The 16,376-nt window shown below is 48.0% G+C and overlaps 1 long non-coding RNA gene across 1 annotated transcript; it reads left to right on the top strand.

Moving 5' to 3' along the window:
• Nucleotides 1–519: 519 nt before the first annotated feature.
• On the top strand, nt 520–9,963 carry LOC119572463. Its single transcript, XR_005228723.1, has 4 exons — nt 520–558; nt 6,426–6,443; nt 8,227–8,244; nt 9,911–9,963. It is a non-coding gene; the product is annotated as an uncharacterized LOC119572463 (long non-coding RNA).
• Nucleotides 9,964–16,376: the final 6,413 nt, after the last annotated feature.

Consider the following 16,376-nt stretch of genomic DNA (forward strand, 5'->3'; position numbering starts at 1 on the left):
CTCCCCAATAATCGAGACTCTTGAGGTAAACCGAGGCTCCGAGTAACGAGACCCCGATATCGAACTCCCGAGGGAAACAGACTCCCAGGAATCGAACTCCCAGGTATCGAGACTCCCGAGGGAAAACGAGACCTTGAGGTAACCGAGGCCCCGAGGTATCGAGCTCCCGAGGTAATCGAGACTCCCCAGGGAATTCGAGACTCCCGGGTGACCGGCCTCCCGAGGGAATCGAGACTCTTTGGGGAACTGAGACTCCCGAGTAACCGGACTCCCGGGAACCAGACTCCCGAGGGAACGGACCTTGAGGGAACGAGACTCCCGAGGTAATCGAACCCGAGTAACCGGCTCCCGAGGTAAACAGACTCTTGAGGTAACTGAGACTCCCAGGGAACCGGACTCCCGAGGTACCGAGACTCCCAGGGGACCGAGCTCCCGAGGTAATCGAGACCCCGAGGTACGAGACTCCCCAGGTAATCAAAACTCTTGAGGGAATCGGGGCTCCCGAGGTAATCGAGACTCTGAGGTAACCGAACTCCCGAGGTAATCGAGACTCCCGAGGTAATGGGCTCCCCAGGGAATCGAACTCCCCAGTAACAACCTTGAGGTGCCGAGCCCCGGGGAAACGAACTCCGATAAACGAGACTCTTGAGGAACTGAACTCCCAGGTATTTCGGACTCCCAGTAATCGAGACTCCCCAGGTATCGAAACCCCGAGGTAATCGAGACTCCCCAGGGAATCGAACCTTGATAACTGAGACCCGAGGGAAAACGAGACTCTTGGGTGACCGGACTCCCGAGGTAATCGAGACTCCTGAGGTAATCGAGACCTTGAGGTACCGAGACTCCCCAGTAATCGGACTCCCCAGGTAAACGAGCTCTTGAGGTAAATGGCTCCCGAGGGAATCGAGACCTTGAGGGGACCGAGACTCCCGAGGTAATGAGACTCTTGGGTAACTAGGCTCCCGAGGTGCCGAGATCCCCCGGTAATCGAACTCCCCCGGGGAATCGAGACCTTGGGAACCGGGGCTCCCGAGGGAAACGAGCTATTGAGGAAAAGAGACTCCCGAGTAATCGAGACTCTTTGGGGATGAGGGTCCGATTTCGAACTTTTCCCCAGTAAACGGACTCCCGAGGGAAACGAACTCCCCCGGGGGAAACGGACTCCCGAGGGAAACCCAGATCCCGAGGGAATCGAACTATTGAGGTAACCGAGACTCCCGAGGTAAACGGACTCTTAGGTAACCGGGTAACCAGGCTCCCGAGGGAATCGAGACTCCCCAGGTAATCGAGACTCTTTGGGGACAAATCCCCGGGGAACCGAGGCTCCCCAGGGGCTGAGACTCCCGAGGTAACGAGAACTACCCAGGTAATCGGCTACCCAGGGAATCGGGGCTCCCGAGGGAATCAGACTCCCGAGGTAAACGAGACCCCGAGGGGACCGGACTCCCAGGTAATCGAACTCCCCAGGTAAACGAGACTCCCGGGTAATCGAGACTCCCCAGGGGACCGAACTCCCCGGGGGAATCGAGACTATTGGGTAACCCAGGGTCCAGGTAACGAGACTCTTGAGGAATCGGACTCCCAGGTAATCGAGACTCCCGAGTGCCGAACTCCCGAGGTAATCGAGACTCCCAGGTGACCGAGACTCCCGAGGTAACCGGCTCCCGAGGTAATCGAATCCCCGAGTAATCAGCTTTGAGGTAACCGAGGCTCCCGAGGTAACTGAACTCTCGAGGGAATCGAGACTCCCCAGGTAAACAATCCCCAGGGGAAACGAGCTCCCCAGGTATCGGAACCCCCGAGGTTCGGACTCTTTAGTAACTGACTCCCCAGTAATCGGACTCTTTAGGTGCCGAGACTCCGAGGTAAAACGAGACTCCTGGGTAATCGAACTCTTGAGGTGCCGAGACTCCCAGGGAATCGATCCCCCAGGTAAAAGAGACTCTTGAGGTAACGAGACCCCGAGGTAATCGAACTCTTGAGGGGACCGAACCCCGGGTAATCGAGACTATTGAGTACCGAGACTCCCAGGGAATCGAGACTCTTGAGGTAAATGAGGCTCCCCCAGGTAACTGAGGCTTCCCCATAAAACGAGACTCCCGAGGTAATCGAACTCCCCAGGTAACCGGACTCCGAGGTAACGAGACTCTTGAGGGAACCAGGTAACGAGGCTCCCGAGGGAAAACGAGACTCCCCAGGTAATGAACTCTTGAGGTAACTGAGACTCCCCAGGGAAACGGGGCTCTTGGGTGACCGAGACTCCCGAGGGAACGAGACATTGGGTAAACCCAGACTCCCCAGGTAATCGGACTCTTGAGGGAACTGAGGCTCCCCAGGGAACTGAGGGTCCCAGGTATCGAACTCCCGATAATCAGACTCCCGAGGGGACCCGGGCCCCGAGGGAATCGGGGGGAAATTTTGAGGTAACCGGGCTTTCCCGAGGTAATGGACTCTTTGGGGACGGCCCCGGGTAAACGGCTCCCAGGGAATCGAGCTCCCCAAAGGGAACCGAGCTCCCCAGGTAACCGAGACTCCCCCGGTAATCGAGACCCCGGGGGGCCCGGGCTCCCGAGGGAATCGAACTCCCCAGTGACCGAACTCCGAGGGAAACCCAGACTCCCCAGGGAAACGAGACTCCCGAGGGAAACGAACTCCCGGGTAATCGAGACTCCCCAGGTAATCGACTCCCGAGTGACCGAGACTCCCGAGGTAATCAGACTACCGAGGTAAACGAGACTCCCAGGGACGAGACTCCCGAGGGAATCGAGACTACCGAGGTAACGAAACTCTTGAGGTACCGAGACTCCCCCAGGTAAGAACTCTTTAGGAACCGAGGCTCCCATAACTGAACCTCGAGGTAACGGACTCCCCAGGTAAACGAGACTCCGGTAATCGAGACTCCCCCAGGTAATCGAGACTCCCGAGGTAATCGAACTCTTGAGGGAACGAGACTCCCGAGGTAATCGAGACTCTTGAGGGGACCGAACTCCCGAGGTAAAAGAGACTCCTAGGTAAACGAGCCCCTTTAGGGGACCGAGATCCCGAGGTAAACGAGACTCCCGAGGTACGAGACTCTTTTGGGGGAACTGAAAACTCCCCCAGTAACGAGACCTTTAGGTGACCGAACTCCCGAGGGAATCGGGCCTTTTGGGTAACTGGGGTCCCGAGGGGACCCCCAGACTCCCGAGTAATCGAGACTTCCGAGGTAATCGAACTCTTGAGGTAACCGAGCTCCCGAGGTAAACGAACTATTAGGAACCGAGACTCCCGAGGGAAACGGACTCCCGAGTAAACAGACTCTTGAGGGAACTGAGGGTCCCCCCGGGGAACTGAGGGTCCCCAGGGAATCGAGACTCCCGAGGTAATCGAGACCCCGAGGTAATTTAACTCCCGAGGGGAAACGAGACCCCAGGTACCGAGACTCCCATAATCGAGACTATTGGGTAACCGAGACTCCCGAGGGAATCGAGACCTGAGGGAACCGAGGTAAACCCGGGGTCCCCAGGGAAACGAGACTCCGAGGGAACGAACTCTTGAGTAACTGAACTCCCGAGGTAATCGAGACTCCCGAGGGAACCGAGACTCCCGAGGTAATCGAACTCCCCAGGGAAAAGAGACTCCCCAGTAATCGAGACTCCCCATAATCGAGACTCCCGAGGTGACCGAGACTCCCCAGGTAACGAACTCCCGGGTAACAGACTCCCGAGTAAAGAGACTCCCGAGGTGACCGGAATCCCCAGGTAAAACTTTTAGGGAAACCCAGGCTCCCGAGGTAATCGAACTCTTGGGTAACCCCAGACTCCCCCAGGGAATCGGAAATCCCAGGTAACGAACTCCCGAGGGAACCGGACTCCCGGTAACCGAACTCCCGAGGTAACGAACTCCCAGGTAACGGACTCCCAGGGGACCGAGACTCCCGAGAAACGGACTCCCGAGGGGACCGAGACTCCCGAGGTAACCAGACTCCCCAGGGAACCGAGACCCCGAGTAATCAGACTCCCGAGGTGCCGAGGGCTCCCGGGTAATCAGACTCCCGAGTGACCGAACTCCCCAGGTAACCCAGCTCCCGAGGTAACCGGATCCCCGGGGAATCGAGCCCCCCAGGTAATCAGACTCCCGGGTAAACGAGACTCCTGAGGTGACCCAACTCCCCAGTAAATCGAACTACCGAGGGAAAGAGAAAAATCCGAGGTAATCGAGGTCCCCAGGAATCGAACTCCCAGGTAACGGCTACCCAGGTAATCGAGACTCTTGAGGGCCGAGACCCCAGGTAATTGAGACCCCCGAGGGAATCGAGACTCCCCCAGGTAACCGAGACCCCAGGGAATCGAATCCCGAGGGAATCGAACTCCCGAGGTAATCGAGACCCCGAGGTGACCGAGACTCCCCAGTGACCGAACCCCCAGTAATCGGACTCCCAGGTAAACGAGACCTTGAGGGAACCGAACTCCCCGGGGAACGAGACTCCCCAGGGATCGAGATCCCGAGGGAACCCAGACTCCCAGGTAATCGGCTCCCGAGGTAATCGAGACTCCCGAGGGAATCGGACTCCCGAGGTAAGAGACTCCCAGGGAACCGAGACTCCCCGGGGAACCGAGACCCCGAGGGAATCGAGACTCCCCAGTATGGGGGAAACCTGAGGTAACCCAGGGTCCCAGGTAATTCGAGACTCTCGAGGTAATGGACTCCCCAGGTAACCGAGCTCCCGAGGTAATCGGACCCCCGGGGAACCAATCCCCAGTAATCGAAAACTCCCGAGGTAAACCCAGACCCCCAGGTAACCGAACCCCGAGGTAATCGGACTCCCGAGGGAATCGAGACTCCCCCATAATGGAACTCCCGATTAATCGAGATCCCGAGGTAATTTGAGGCTCCCGAGGTGACTGAGACTCCGAGGTAAAAACGAGACACCGAGGGAAACAGACTCTTGAGGTGACCGAGACTCCCGATAATCGAGACTCCCAAGGTAATCGAGCTCCCAGGTGACCGGGGCCCCGGGTAATCGAGACTCCCAGTATCGAGGCCCCGAGGTAAACGCTCTTGAGGTAACGAATCCCGAGGGAAAAGAGCTTCCCGAGGTAAACCGAGATCCCGAGGTAATCGAGACTCTTGAGGTAACCGAGGCTCCGAGGTAATCGAACTTCGGGTAACAACTCCCGAGGTAACCGAGACCCCAGGTATCGAGACTCCCGAGTAAACCCAGACCCCGAGGTAACGAACCCCGAGGTAATCGGACTCCCGAGGTAACCGGGAAATCCCGAGGATCGGACTCCCCCAGGGAATCGAGACTCCCGAGGTAATCGAGACTTTCCCGAGGTAATCGAGACTCCCGAGGTACCGAGCTCTTGAGGGGACCCAGCTCCGAGGGAAAACGAGACTCCCTTTGGGGAACCGAGGCCCCGAGGGAATGAGACTCTTTAGGTAACCGAGCTCCCGAGGGAACGAGACCTTGAGGGCCCCGAGGCTCCCGAGGTAAACGAGTCCCCCTTGAGGTAACCGGGGTTTCCCGAGGTAATCAGACTCTTGAGGGAAACCCAGACTCCGAGGTAATCGGACCCCGAGGTAAACGAGCTCCCAGGTAATCGAGACTTTCCCCAGGTAACCGAGCTCCCAGGTAAACCCAGATCCCGAGGTAACAGCTCCCCAGGTAAATCGAGACTCCCGGGGAACCGAGACTCCCGAGTAACCGAGACTCCCGAGGTAATCGACCCCGGGAATCGAGACTCTTGAGGTAACCGAGATCCCCGAGGGGAATCGGGAAATCTTGAGGTAATCGAGACCTTTAGGGGGAACCGGGCTCCCCGAGGGAACCGAGACTCCAGGGGCCGAGACTCCCGAGGGAATCGAGACTCCCGAGGTAATCGAGACTCTGGGTAATCAGACTCTTGGGTGACCGAGGCTCCCCCAGGTAATCGGACTCCCGAGGAACCGAGACTCCCGGGTAATCGAGACTTCCCCAGGGGACCGAGACTCCCGGGTAATTCGAACCCCGAGGAATCGAACTCCCCAGGGAAACGAGGGTCCCCGGGGAAACGGACTCCCAGGTGACCCAGGCTCCCGAGTTACCGAGGGTTCCCCAGGGGATCGAGGCTCCCGAGGAAGGGGGGGCCCGAGGGAAGGGGGGGGCCCCCCAGGTAAACGAGCTCCCGAGGTATCGAGGCTCCCGAGGTAATCGAGACTCCCCCAAGGGAATCGAACTCCGAGGTAAACGAGGGTCCCGAGGTAATCGAGACTCTTGAGGTAAAACGAGGGCCCCAGGTAAACGAGACCTTGAGGTAACCAGACTCCCGAGGGAATCGAGACTCTTGAGGTAACCGAACTCCCGAGGTAATCGAACTCCCCAGGGAATCGAGATCCCGAGGAATCGAGCTCCCCAGGGAATCGAGACCCCAGTAACCGAACTCTTGATAATCGAGACTCCCCAGGTAATCGAGACTCTTGAGGTATCGGGCCTCCTGAGGTAATCGAGACTCCCAGGTAAACGAGACTCCCGGTGACCGAGACTCCCGAGGTGACCGAGGTTCCCGAGGTAAAACCCAGACTCCCGAAGTGACCGGACTCCCGGGTAATCGAGACTCCCCCCGGGAATCGAACTCTTTAGGTAACCGAGGCCCCCCAGGTAATGAACTTTGAGGGAACCGAGATCCCCAGGGAAACAGACTCCCGAGGTAAAAGAACTCTTGAGGTGACCGAGCTCCCGAGGTATCGAGCCTTGAGGGGATCGAGACTCCCCCAGGTGACCGGAACTCCCCAGGTGACCGAGACTCCCGAGGGAAACCCAACTCCCAGGTAAAAGACACCGAGGGAATCGAGGCTCCCGAGGGAAAAACGAGACTCTTTTAGGGAAACGAGACTCCCGGGTAACGAGACTCTGAGGTAACGAACTCCGAGGGGACCCAGCTCCCGAGTAATCGAGATTATTAGGTAACCAGGGTCCAGGGAAAACGAGACTATTGAGGGGAAACCCAGGCTCCCCAGGGAACCGAGACTATTGAGGGAACCGAGGCTCCCCCAAGTAATCGAACTCCCCGAAGTAATCGAGACTCCCCCAAGTAAACAGACTCCCAAATAATTCGAGACTCCCGAAGTATCGGACTCCCCAGGTTACCGAGACTCTTGAGTTACCGGACTCTTGAGTAACCGAACTTCCCCCAGGTAATCGAACTCTTTAGGAACCCAGGCTCCCGAGGTCCGAGGCTCCCCAGGTAACCGAGGGTCCCGAGTAACCGAGACTCTTTAGGTAACCGAGGGGCCCCAGGGAACCGAGACTGGGTAATCGAGACTCTTAGGTAACCGAGGCCCCCCAGGTAATCGAGACCCCCGAGGTAATCGGACTCCCCTGGTAAACGAGACTCCCGAGGTAATCGAACTCTTGAGGTGACCGAGGCTCCCGAGGTGATCGAAGGGGGCTTCCCGGGTAAACGAGGCTCCCGAGGGAATCGAGACTCTTTAGGTAACCAGACCCCGAGGTAATCGAGACTCCCGAGTAATCGAGACTCTTGGGGAAAGAGACTCTTGAGGTACCCGAATCCCGAGGGAAACGGACCTTTAGGTATCGAACTCCGAGGTAACGAACTCTTGAGGGATTTGAGAACTCCCCGGGGACCGAGATCCCGAGGTAACGAGATATTGAGGTAACCGAGGCTCCCGAGGGAATCGGACTATTGAGGGAACCGAGGTTCCCGAGGGGAACCGAGGTAACCGAGTAATCGAGACTCTTGAGGGAACCGAGGTTCCCGAGGTAAACCCAGGGAAACCCAGTAATCGGACCTTTTTTAGGGAACCGAGGTTTTCCCCAGGGAATCGAGCCCCGAGGGAAAACGAGACCTTGAGGTAACGAGCGCCCGAGGTAACGAGGCTCCCAGGTAAAATCGAGACTCTTGAGGTAATCGAGACTCCCAGGGAATTTGAACTCCAGGTAAATCGAACTATTGAGGGAAACCCAGGCTCCCGGTATGAACTCTTGGGTAACCGAACTCCCGAGGTAAACGAATCCCGAGGGAATCGAGATCCCGAGGTGACCGAGACTCTTAGGGAACCGAGGCTTCCCGAGGTAAAGAGACTCCCGAGGGAATTTGAGACTCTTGAGGGAACCGAGGCTCCCGAGGTAATCGAGACTCTTAGGGAACGAGATCCCGAGGTAATCGAACTCCCGGGTAATCGGACTCCCGAGGTAATCGAACTATTGAGGTGGGCCAGACTCCCGAGGGGAATCGGACTATTGAGGTAACCGAGACTCCCGAGGTAACCGAGACTCTTTAGGGATCGAGACTCTTTAGGTAACCGAGACTCCCGAGGTAATTCGAGAAAAATGGGAACGAACTCCCAGGTAAGAGACCCCGAGGTTAATCGAGACCCCGGGTAATCGAGACTCCCGAGGTGCCCGAGACTCCCGAGGTAATCGAGACTTTCCCCCAGTAACCGGACTCCCAGAATCGAGACTCCCCCAGGTATCGAGACTATTGAGGGGAACCGAGACTCCGGGTAAACCCAGAAAAATTGAGGTAACCGAGACTCCAAGGTAACCGAGACCCCGAGGTAAACGAGACTCCCGAGGTAATCGAGCTCCCGAGGGAATCGAGACTCCCGAGGTAATCGAGACTCCCATTTAATCGAGACTCCCCAGGTGCCCCAGACTCCCGAGGTTCGAGACTCCCGAGGGAACCGAGACTCCCCAGGTTTAAACGAGCTCCGAGGTAAACGGCTCCCGGGAACGAGCTCCCCGGGGAATCGAGACTCCCCGAGGTAAACGAACTTTCCCGAGGTATCGAACTCCCGGGTAATCGAGACTCCAGGTGCCCGAGACTCCCGAGGTAATCGGACTCCCAGTAAACCGAGACTCCCGAGGTAATGGGGGACTCCCGAGGTAATCAGACTATTGAGGTGACCGAGACTCCCCAGGTAACCGAGACTAGAGGTAACCGAGACTCCCCAGTAACCGAGACTCTTTTAGGTAATCGAACTCCCAGGGAATCGAACTCCCAGGGAATCGAGACTCCCAGGTAACCCAGACTTTCCCCAGGGAATCGAGACTCCCGGGTGCCCGAGACTCCCGAGGTAATCGAGCCCAGGGAACCGAGCTCCCCAGGTGACCCAGACTCCCGAGTATCGAACTCTTTAGGTAACCAGGTCCCGAGGTGACCGAGACTCCCAGTTAACCGGGGATCTTAGGGAATCGGACTCCGAGGTGCCCGAGACTCCAGGTAATCAGACTCCCGAGGTAAAACGAGACTCCCGAGGTGACCGAACTCTTGAGGTAACCGAACTCCCGATTTAAACGAGCTTTTCCCCAGGTAATCAGACTCCCGGGTAATCGGACTCCGAGGTAATCGAGACCCCGAGGTAATTTAACTCCCGAGGTAATTCGAGATCCCGAGGTAATCGAGACTCCCAGGTAACCGAGATATTGGGTAATCGAGATCCCGAGGTAATGAGACCCCGGGGGGTTAACGGACTCCCGAGGTGCCGAGACTCCCGAGGTAATCGGGGACTCTTGAGTGAACCGAGGCTCCCGAGGTGCCGAGACTCCCGAGGTAATGAGACTCTTGAGGTAACCGAGGGTCCCGAGGGAATCGAACTCTTGAGGTAACCGAGGCTCCCGGGGACCCAAGGTATTTCCCCGGGGGAAACGAAACAATCGAGTGACCGAGACTTCCCAGGTAACCGAATTTCCCCAGTAAACAGACTCTTGAGGTAACCGAGCTCCCGAGGTAATCGAGACCTTGAGGAAACCCAAGGCTCGCAAGGCCCCAAGGTATTTCCCGTGGGAAAACGAAAAAACCGAGGGGGACCGAGCCCCCGGGGGTAACCGAGACTCTTGAGGTAACGAACTCCCGAGGTAATCGAGACTCTTGGGTAAACCCAGGTCCCAGGGACCAAGGTATTTTCCCCCGGGAACGAAACAACCGAGGTGACCGAGACTCCCGAGGTAACCGAGACTCCCCAGGTGACCGAGACTCCCGGGGATCCTGGGTATTTGTTAAAGGAATTGGACAGCAGACTAAACGAAGCATAGAAAGCCCGAAAAAAGAAAAGGATCCTGGTTAAAAAGGGGTCCGTCGTGAAAACTCTTGAAATCAAAATGAAGACGTTTTACAATCTGGGAAGATGAAGTTTTCATGACCGAACTGACTTTAATGCCCAGGGGCCGAGATCCCCAGGTAACCGAGTGATTTTGGAGCTATCTAATAACACAGCCGAAACTAGCTCTATATAAGTACTACGTAGGGGCAGACCAAAACTGTCTCGCGGCAATCTGAGTTCGGGGTTTTGAGTCCCGGCCTACAGTTATCAGCTGTGACCATGGGGGCTCAAAAATGACCAGGGAAAAAAAAAAAAAAAAAAAAAAAAAAAAAAAAAAAAAAAAAAAATTATATTTTTAATATATCTTTTAATTTAAAAGTGATTATCAAACATTGTGGGGGAACGGAAATTTTTTAAATGCTCAATGTATCTAAATACCCCCCCCCAAAATGCCATTGTCACATTTGACCACAAAATTGTTTTCTAAAATTTATTATTTCAAAAAACTTTCTAGCTATCTAGAACAGGGGGTTAACCTTGGTCAAAGTTTGAAGGGGTGCGATTTCGGGAATATTCATTTAAGTAGCATTTCTTCAAAAAAGGGGGGACGAAAAAAAGTTTTCCCCTGGTGTCGCCTATTGTTCCCTCTTCCTCACTTGACGTCATTAAGGGTTTTTTTAGTATTCGATGAATCTTTTATTTCGTGACAAGCGGGGTATTCCCTAAATACCTGTCGTGGTCGTCCGTTATTTGGATTTTTCCCTGGGCTTGTCAAGTTAGGAAGGCATCTTTAGATAAATTAAGACTTTTTTTTAAAATGAAGCAAGCTATCATTTTAACCCTTACCATGTATTTCCCCATGATTACCTAAAAAAAAAAAAAAAGGTAACCCCGGGATTCCGGGGAAAAGGGAATGGGGACCCACCCCGACTCCCCCAAAAGGCACACAACAAAAAATACAATTAATATCTTTCGTGACACGGGGCTCGCCCGAAAAAACCGTTAAAAGAAGAGATGTATTTCCCAAAGTCTGAAAAAATCCCTCAGTTCATATACATATACTTCAATCACCCTTTGTATTTGAAAAAAAGGGCATTTTGCTTTCTCTAAGTTTTAAAAAGAACTTTTCCCCCCCTTTATTATGAGGTAATGCGAATATTTTTTCTCCTAAACGAATGCTTTTTTTACTTGTCATTTAAAAAATTTTGCTTCGGTTTGCGGTTTTTCCCTTTTAGGACTGTGTTTTAAACCCCTTTCTCAAAATTTACCTCCTCGACCTTGCTGTCATAACCTTTACTGCCATTAAACGAAAATCTAATGTGACACAAAAAGAAAGCATTTTTATTTTTTTTATTTTTTGCAAATAACGTTTTAAATTAAAGAAATATAATATATAGTTGTTGATAACTGGGTTTAATAAAAGAAAAAACCCGCATCATTTGGGGAAATCACAGCTGTCGCTAAGATCCATCGCATCGAGGGTGTCACTAATTTTTTTTGTTTACCACAGGGTAAACTACCCTTGGCCAAAACCCCGGTTTTAGGCGAATTTGACGTTGTCATTGCCCAAATGCGCAATTATAAAAAAGCTTTTAAACACACGGGGAGTTATATTATTTTTACCTCTTTTTTCATACCTATAAAAGTTCTTGTTTTTGATAAAGTAGTTTTTAAAAAAGGGAAAAATAATCAGTAAAACCCTTTCTTGTTTTACAGGTGTTTTGTTTTTTAAGAAAAAAAAATTTTTTATGGGGGCCCTAAATTTTTCGCTACTAAGCAACTAGGGACATTGAAAAATCATAGGAAAAGGAGTTAAGAATTTTTTTTTCTTTTGGGTTACTGTTTTAAGATTTCAAAAAATATTAAATAGACGAGGTCAAGTTTATTCAGTGCCAACGTAAAAAATATTTCTCTTTTTGTATAGGGGGGTTTTGAGAAAATATTAAATTTTTTTTTATTTAAAAAAGCTGGCTGAATGTACTTTTCCCGATAAAGTAAATCCCATAGTTCGGCGGTGGGGTGAGTTCTAAAGATAACAACTTATCTAGCCCCATCTCTTGCTGCATATTTGAGAAAGGAAGAGGGGGAAATCTAGAAGAAAAAAGTTTTGGTTGAATTTCCCCTTTGGCAAGGTTTTTGGGTTTTTTTAAATTTTTTCCCTTTCTTGTAGGGACAAAAAAAACATTTTGCTAGAAAAATGAAACTACAAAATAAAAAATCGCCGTAGCCCGACTTAAAAGTAGCAATTTATCTACCCCTCTCTTACAGTATGTTTGTAGACGGGTGAAAAGACGTGGCGGGGGAAATCGAGAAGAAAAATTTTAGTTGGATTATTTCCGCGGCAAGGTTTTTTGTCTTTTTTAAAATTTTTTTTCCCGTTTTTGTAGGGGAACAAAACAGCATATTTGCAATAAATGAAACTATATAACCAACTTTAGGGTTACTGTTCATATTCCTTTTTTTTCGATAATTTTGGGGGTACTTAGACAATTTTGTGGAGGGGGGGTAAATTACTGAAAAGCTATCCAAACCCTTTTGTTTAATTCATCTTTTTTTCCATATCATCATAAACAGAGGATCCCTAACGTGTTTTACCCCTGGTCTTTTTAATCAGAAGAGAATGCACTGTATTGGCTGCACGTTTATACATATGGGAAAGCTGAAAAAATTTTTCCTAGTTTTCATTGTAGATTGTACAAAAAGAGAGCTGAGGCGGGAACATTTTGGAAAAATACCGCATTGCCCCCTTGAGGTTAATTTGCAAAAAATAAATGGTCGGCACGGGGGACAGGTGGTGGTCCGTTGGTAGATAATTAAATGTTCAGGGGAAATAGGAGGGGGAAACCCCTCTTGGGTTTCGCGCAATGCGTTGAAAACCATTAATGCCTCTAATAGAATAAAACCGGCGACTTTTTTAACCTGTTTGGGAATTAAAATTTTTGAAAGCCTGAATTTTCAAACGTATGAGATAGTGGTTATCGCATTTTAATTTACACAGAAAATTTTAAGGGTTTATTTTTATTTTATCTGTATTATCGCTTGTTAGGATGTGTGTTTTTGAACGCATAATAAAGGGGATTGAGTAAAAACAAGATTTCATGTCCTTTGGTGAAATTTTATTTTTATTGAAAGATCTTTGGGGTGTAAGAAGCTTTCATCGTCCGCGAAATAGAAATTCTGTTATTCTTATTAGGGTTATGTTTATTATGATTACCTGTTGTATAAGCCCGCATTTTTTAAACGTGCGTAGTGTAGTTCTCGCATTTTAATTTTCACAAAAAAAAAAAGCCTGTTATTTTATCTTATTTTTGTTATCACCTGTTAGGAGCGTGTTTGTGTAGCTTGAAACATATTAAAAGGGAGTTGGGTACAAAAGGCCGACCACCGGGAGACGAGGCGCTCCCAAACAGGGGTGAAAAAGGTGGTCGTCCAAAAATTTGTTCCTTCTTCAAAAACCCCTTGTGGGGCTTTCTGAACCCTTGTTGATTACCTAAAAAAAGGGGAAAACCAGCATCTCCGTGGAAAAAAACTGGGGACCCTACCAGTACTCACTCCCAAAAACACAAAGAAAAAACAATTTAAATTTTCGTGCGGACCACAGGGCTCAAACATGAACCTACCGTAAAAAAAAAATAATTATAAAATTATAAAATATTTATATAAAAATTTTAAAATACATTTATATATATACATATAATATATATAATATTATTAATACATATATTATTATAATATTATAATATAATATATAAAATATTTTTTTTTTTTTTTTTTTTTTTTTTTTTTTTTTTTTTACAGCCATTCATTCCACGCAGGACAAGGCCTCTCTCAATTCACCACTGAAGGGTTTATATGGGAGTGCCCCCCGCCGATTGGGTGCCCCCCTACACCGCGGGGGTGCGCGGGGGGTGAATTCCCCCACGAACCGCTTTTTGACTTTAAGGCGATATGTCGTTTTTTTCGCTGAATCGGGCTCGAGCCGCAGTCTGACGCAGGCATTTTTACGACCGCCGCGGCGAGGAATTGAAATCGGGACCCTGAGGGGGGAGCCCCCAAAGCTCTAACCATGGACCCTCCCCGGCAGTCTAATATATATAATATATATATATATATATAAATAATAAATATATATATTTTATAAATAATAAATAATTTTATAAAGCTGGGGTTAAAAATGGTTCGAAGTCAAAAAAGGGGACGACAGGGTTCATTTATCTCCGCCTCTTTTAAAAATATTCTGAAAAAATTATGAAGGTGCTTTTAGAGAATTTTTTAAGGAAATGTGGAGTTGGAGGATAAAAAAATATCAATCTAGGTACGCCGATGATATATTTTGATTGCCACATATCAGAAACTACAAAAAATACTAGAAAAGTTAGAGAAGCAAGCGAAAAGGGGCTTATTTCTTTAAAGCCCAAAAAAACTAAAAATCATGAAAATTCAAAGATAACCGGCAATAACAAAGATGAACATGTTACAATCAATGGAATGATTGTGGAAAATGTGAAAGAGTTCACTTATTTTGGAGCTGTTTTAACTAATACATATGATGATTCACGGAGATAAAAAGAAGAATTACCATTGCCAAAAGCGCCACAGTTGCTCTCAATAACATCGGGAAAGACCGAAGCATTACCTTACGGACAAAGCTGAGGTTATTGAACTCATTTTTTTCCCAATTGCAATCATAGGGTTTTGAGTGTTGGGTGTTGAAGTAGATAGATAAGAAAAAGATCAATAGTTTTGAAATGTGGTGTTACAGACGAGTACTGCGTATTAGTGGACAGAGAAGAAGACGAATGATGAAGTGCTGAGAAAAATAAATTTTAAAGACCGACTTTGGACATCTTGAACAAGAGGAAATTAAAGTTTATTGGTCATGTAATTGAGAAGTAAAAGTATTGAGAAAAATTGCTGACAGGGGTGGTGATAGGAAAAAAGAGGAAGAGGGAAACCAAAGACAAGGGCTGAGCGACAATATCAAAGATATTTGGGGGCTGTCGATGGTATAAGTGGAAAAAAAAGCGTAAGCCCGAGTTTAGTGGCAAAGGTTTGGTGGAGGGGGCCCGGGGCTGCTAAAAGCATAAAGAAACCCTTTTATTGATTGAATTGATATATAAAATTTTATTAAAAATATTTTATATATATATAAAAATTATATAAAATTATATATATATACATCATCACAATAACGGTATCTCATGTTTGAGCGGGCCTTGGACCTCCCCACCTTTCCTTCGCCACAAAACTCGATTTTTAGGGGGGCTTTTCTTTCCCCCCTTTTTACCATCGACCACCCCGCAAATATCTTTATATTGTCGTCAGTCTTGTCTTCGGTTTGCCTCTTCCTCTTTTTCCCCATCACCATCCTGTCAGAAATTTTTTTCTCAATATTTTCCTTCTCATTCCCAAAACCCAAATTTAAACTTTAATTTCCTCTTGTTCAAGAGGGTCCAACAGTCGGTTTTTAAAAATTTATTTTTTTTTCAGCATTCACATTCGTCTTCTTCTTGCCCAGTTAAACGAAAGGGGAATTGTCTGTAAAAACCACTTTTCCCAAAACATTGATTTTTTCGTTCTACTTCAACCCCCAAAAACACTAAAAACCATAGGATGCAACGGGGGAAAACAAGAGTTCAATAACCTCATTTTATATATAATATATATAAAAATAATAAAGCTTAGCCCCGACGTTTAAAACCCATTGGCCCCCGGGGCCCCCATATTATATATATATATTAAAATATAAAATATAATATATAGATATATATATTATATAATTTATATATATATTTATATATATAAAATATATTATATATATATTATAATATATTATTTTTAAATTATATTTTAAAAAAAATATATTATAATAATATTTTAATATATATTTTAAAAATATAATAATATTTATAATTTATATATATTATATATATATTATATATATATTATTTATATTTATAAAATATATTTATATTTTATTTTAATATATTTTTATATATTTAAATATATATATATATATTAAAATATATTTTAATTTTAGGGGGGCCCCGGGGGCCGAATGGTTAGAGCTTTCGGACTCAAACTGTAAATTATATATAATTAATATAAACCCTGAGGTTTTGAACTCATTTTTTTTCCCCAGTTGCACCCAAGGTTTGAGTGTTGGGTGGGTTTAAGTAGATAGAAAAGGGAAAAAAATCAATAGTTTTGAAATGTGGTGTTACCATATATTTTTTATAATATTATATTTATTATATAAATTATATATTATTAAAATATATATTTTATATATATTATATTTTATATATATTATATATAAAAATATATTATATATTATAAATAAATTTTATTAT

The sequence above is a fragment of the Penaeus monodon genome, chromosome 1 (assembly GCF_015228065.2).
Source record: "Penaeus monodon isolate SGIC_2016 chromosome 1, NSTDA_Pmon_1, whole genome shotgun sequence".
NCBI classification, from domain to species: domain Eukaryota; kingdom Metazoa; phylum Arthropoda; class Malacostraca; order Decapoda; family Penaeidae; genus Penaeus; species Penaeus monodon.